This window comes from Lactuca sativa, chromosome 7, assembly GCF_002870075.4.
Source record: "Lactuca sativa cultivar Salinas chromosome 7, Lsat_Salinas_v11, whole genome shotgun sequence".
NCBI classification, from domain to species: domain Eukaryota; kingdom Viridiplantae; phylum Streptophyta; class Magnoliopsida; order Asterales; family Asteraceae; genus Lactuca; species Lactuca sativa.
In genome coordinates this window covers 68,404,893-68,410,394 of record NC_056629.2, presented here as the reverse complement: position 1 = coordinate 68,410,394, position 5,502 = coordinate 68,404,893, and positions in this window count along the sequence as shown.

Here is a 5,502-nt window from a genome sequence, read left to right as displayed (position 1 = left end):
TATGATCTTGTGTGATTGTGATGTTTATACTAGCCACAATGTGACACCTAGAGTTTTGAAGGCCAAGAAAGGAAAGAAAACCCTAATTTTAGGGGCGACTCGGCGAGTCCGAGCGGGATCCGGGTCAAGCTGTAAATGACCAACTCGGTGAGTCGGCCAAGTGGACTCGGCGAGTCTGGTATGTGCGAGGAAAATCCTAAATCCGGGACTTTGGGCACTATTTAAGCTCCTTATTCTCTCCATTAGGGTTCCTTAGAGCCTCCCTCATTCAGAAAGCGAACCCTAAGCCTCTATTATTGTGCATTCAAGCTTCCAAGCCATTTTTGGGTGATTTGAGGGAAGAAGAAAGAGGGGAATCAGTGAAGCTTCAAGGATTGGCTTCAGATCTGGAGTTTGTGGAGCCTTTCTGAGGTATTGAAGGTATTAAGTCATTTCCTTCCCTTAGATCTATTTTGGTTGTGAGTTTTGGGGCTTTTTAAGCCATGGTTAGCCACCCTTATGGGTTAGAAGTCGGATCTGGAGTTGCTACTTCAGATCCAAGTGTGTTATGGCCTAGAGAAGCACAAAGTATCAGCCATTGAGTCGATTTCGGAGCCTCTTGGTCTTAAACCCTAGTTTATGGTGGATTGTGCCTAGATCTCCTTCTCTATACGTAAAGTTTGCAACTTTACGTGGGGAATAGGCTTGGGAAGGGTAGATCTATAGTTTGGGGTCCATGCATGACTCAAAAGTCCTCTACATGTATGTGGATCTGAATGGACTCGAGGAGTCCTTCGAGTGGACTCGGCGAGTAACATGAAGATGAGGAGGAACTCGACGAGTGGGATGAACAGCTCGTCGAGTCGGATGAAGATGGGCATGAACTCGGCGAGTTGGATGAAGATTTCATTGTGCTCGGCGAGTCTGTTCTTGGACTCAGCGAGTCAGGTCGCGTAGCCCCAAACCCTTCGAGTTGAGATTCGAATCAGTGAGTCGGGTGGAGACTCAGCGAGTTGGACAGGTTAGGACTCGGAAATCATTGGACTCGGCGAGTCATGGACTGACTCGGCGAGTCATGTCGCGAATGGAAGGACCCTGATTATATGAACTCGGCGAGTCGGTAAGTGGACTCGGCGAGTAGGGTTGACCTGCAAAGGTTGAATTTGACCAGGACTTTGAGTTAGACCAGAATTGACTTGGTTAACTGTCGGGGGTCAGTTAGACTAAGTGTTGCATTGATATTGATAGCTCGGGAAGCTAGTAAGGCAGGAGTTCAAGGAGTGGTCGGGCAGCAGCTAGTGGGATCATCAGCAAGTTCAGCCAGTGCAGGTGAGTTTCCCTTTGTATGAATGGGTCTACGGCCACAATGCCAGCCCAGGTAGTTATGAGTAGAAGATCCGGGGGTTAGCCCTAGGCATAGCATGCTAGTATGATATTTCGGACGAGTCCCAATGTTAGCGGGTGGGTGCCCAAGGAATGGTTTATGTGATAGTTTATACTTGTTGACTGTGTGATACTTGTATGTGCCTGGAAGGGAGGTGAGTGTGGGCGAGGTCCCGCATCTCACCCATAGCAGAGTGTGGATGGTGTTACACATCTCAGTAGCAGCAGAGCAGGGGCGAGGCCCAAGTTAGGGAAAGAGTGAGTGCGGGCTGGGCCCGTATCTCACTATCAGTAGGAGCATGGACGGGGCTCCCTGGCTCATCAGTAGAGTTCGGTTGTTAGGACCGGAGGGTAGTTAGACACCCCAGAAACGTCTGACAGTATGTTCCTATTAAGTTATATGCGAAAGAGGTAGTTGGAGGGGACCAGTCCCCAAGTCCGGTTGTTAGGACCGAAGGGTAGTTCAGACACCCCAGATATGTATGATAATCTGTTATGTTATGATATGTGTATGTGATAGTAGTAGAATTCGGTTGTTAGGACCAAAGGGTAGGCCAGACACCCCAGATATGTCTGATAATATGTTATGTTACGATATATGTGCTAGTAGCAGTAAGGGTTGAAATAGTCCCTGAGGATCGGTTGTTAGGACCGATGGGTAGTCAGCACCCCAGAATGGCTTGACACGGGTAGTCAGCACCCCAGAATGGCTTGACACGGGTAGTCGGCACCCCAGAATGGCCGCACGGGGAGTCGGCACCCCAGAATGGCCGTACAGGGTAGTCAGGCACCCCAGAATAGCCTGGCAGTATGTATGTTGTATGTTTGCATGGTATGTGGTAGGGTGGGGAACTCACTAAGCTTCATGCTTACGGTTTTCAGTTTTGGTTTTAGGTACTTCCGGTAGCGGATAATGGAGCTCGGGATGATCGCATGGCAGACACCATATTTTAGACAGCCTGGGATGTAGTACTCTGATAATGAACATGTGTTTTGAAAACTATTACTTTGATTATGCTTTGAATCGACGATTTTACTTTAAGTAATATTTTATTAAAAAAAAAATTTTGTCTTGAATTTTGGGACGTTACAAGTTGGTATCAGAGCCTTGGTTTGAGGGATTCGGGCATAATCTCGGGTGTGCCTGAACTCAAACTGAGGGGTCGGATAAAAGGTTTTCAAAATGAAAAGACAGTTTTGTAAAAAAAAGAATTTTGAGAATGAAAAACATTTTTAGAAAAACAAAAAGAATTCAGAAAGAAAGGAACTTTGAAAAGGGAAAAAGGGGTGTGGTGCATGCAATCAGCCGAGCTCAAGTAAGTACCCCAAAATACCCATACAAGTTTATGTTATGGTTATCAGTTGATAGAACAGCATGCTAGAATAGGACTAAGGATCTAGGGATGATGCCTTATGTTCCTGTTATTTGTGCTTTCGATCTGCATAGTAGTGCTGATTAGACAGTAGTTGGATAGCCTGTTAGGTTATGTCTGAGTTTATGAGTTTGTGCTGCATGCTAGTTCAGTTTCTTGCTATGTGGATATGATTGTTTGAGTATGTTATGGTTAGATTTTCCCTTGTTCAAATGCTGCTTGCTTTGTGCATTGTGGGATTCTAAGTGATGTGAGTTAGCCATTAGGTGGATACGACACGTCACATGCGATCAGGGTTGAATAATCTCAGAGTGCTGGACTTGGTCCTATTGCGTAGCTCTTGTCTGAGTCCAACCGTTGTAGGGACGAGTCTTTTACTTGAAGGATTATCTGAGCCACGTCGCATGTGATGGTATCTAGGTGATGGCTAATTGGCATCCCAAGGAGACCTTCAGCAGCTGAGGACTGGTCTGAGTTGAGTCAGAGGTTTCCCTAGGGTAAGCCTAGGATGAGATAGTGTTGGGAGCAGTAGTAGTGGATAAGGGACCTGGTGGAGTCGAAGCAATTCCTGAGGAAAGTACGGATAGATGTGGAAGGTAGTATGGGCCCGTACTACTGAAAGCAGAGGATCCGTACTCGATTCGGGAAAGGCCGAGACAAGACCGGGAACCTGGTAGAGTATGTTTGGTCTCGCATCAGTGATGAGTATTCTGATAGTGGTTGTGGTATATTCTCAGCATGGTGAAGTTGTGAGAGAGACCAGTGGGCGGATCAGGTGCCGGAGAGGGATCAGGCTTGGGCTCAGGAGCCGAGCAGCTCGAGGAGCGAATGAGGGAGTTGATATCCGCCGAGGTTGTGCGCAGTATGCTAGATCAGACTCCTGTGATCTTTGGCACGATCAAGGGGGGCATATTGGAGATGTTGGATGAGAGGCTGGGAACCTTCCGTACTGAGATGATGGCCTTGATGGGAGCGCGTACCTTGACATTTTGGGAGTTCGGGGCTTGCAGGGCACCAGATTATCATGGGGTTAGGGACCCCATTGCTAGTAGCAGATGGTTGGCTGATGTTGCCAACGCTTTTCGTACGAGCAAGTGTCCCGAGGGGGGGACAAGGTTAGACTCGCCTCCTATCTTCTGAAGGACAGAGCGAGGGATTGGTGGGAAGAGATTGGTCATGTTTTGGGGGATGATGTCGCGTTTGACGCGGTGACTTGGAGCGATTTCTCGGCCAGGTTCAGGGCGGAGTTTTCGCCGACTATTGAGGTGCAGCAGTTGGCGCGGGAGTTTCAGGATTTGACGCAGACCACTGAGGCTGTGGCGGAGATCACCACCAAGCTCAGGAAGAGGGCTCTTCTTGTACCACAGTATGTCGCGGATGAGGAGATGAAGAAGGCCCGATACCATGAGATGTTGAAGGATGACATCAGGGAGTTCGTGAGCAGATCCAGCTGTAAGACGCTGGAAGATATGATTTCTCAGGCCAGGGAGAGGGAGATTGATTTGGAGCAGATCCGGAAGAGGAAGCCGGATGAGGTTCAGGTGGTCGCGAGTTTGGGCAAAAGGCCCAAGGGATCAGATACGAGATCGAGGGATTATCAGGACCGTAGTCGGTGCGGGAAGTGTGGCAGGGCGCACGGGGGCGCGTGCAGGAGTGGTAGCAGTGGTGAGTCTGGCCGTTTCAAGTGCGGTCGGACTGGTCATTTCAGCAGGGATTGTACTGTTACCACCGCGCAGGGATCAGACTTGATATGTTTTCACTGCAACCAGCGGGGCCACAAGAAGGCCCAGTGCCTCAGTTTGTTTTTAGCAGGACGGGTGATGGCACCCGCCCCTGCAACCTTGAGGATCACGGATGGTCGTCAGGGCCGGGTAGAGGCACCTGCAGCAGGGAGCAGGGCTTTTCAGATGACAACCTTGGAGACGCGTGCAACGCCGGACGTTGTAGGTATGCGATTCCCGTTTTCAGTTCTTTTATTTGTGCATGATTATATTGTTATGGTCATGCATCATTATCGGTGTGAGTATTTTATTTTTCGAGTGGTTGGTTGTGATCGAGTTATATGCCATCTGCATACCTTGGATATTCGAAGGGTAGTGAGGGGATGTGCCCTATTGGAGAAGGTTACATAGAATGCAGTAACTGTATCATGCTTGGGAGAGACTTGGTATGTCTCGCTAGATCGGAGTTGTATAGTATTTGAGATGGATTAGTTAGATCCCTAGCTATGGTAAGCTTGGGTTCCTCGGCAGATTGATTATGGAATGGTAGCAAGGATTGGGATTTCTTTTTGAGTATTGAGTAACAAAGGGTAAGCAGGATCGAAGTGGGGGAGAATCCTCCGAGTGTGCAAAGGTAGGAGCACGCAGACCCAGGATGAGTGCGCGACCTCCGAGAAGGAAAGGAAGTAGTTCAGGTTTAATGGATTGAGGATTTCACGGTTGGGAGTTTGAGAAACTCCCCATCAGCTAGTGCGTGTGATGGTAATGGTTAGTTCGTGGTTGGGAATTCGGGTTGTGGATCGCCCGTAGGACTCGAGGGAGTCAGAATGAGGATCTTGAGAGCTAATGGCACATGGGTGCCTTCGTGATAGCAGCCAGTGGTGGAAGTGTTGTAAGACTACGGGGCAGCCGTAGCATTCACTAGCAGTCAGCAATGGATGGTGATGTAAGACTATGGGTAAGCCGTAGCATTCCTTAGTAGCTTCGTTAGCGGAATTGGGGCGAGGCCCTTATTTCCTAGTGATCAGATAGGGATCAGGATGGGT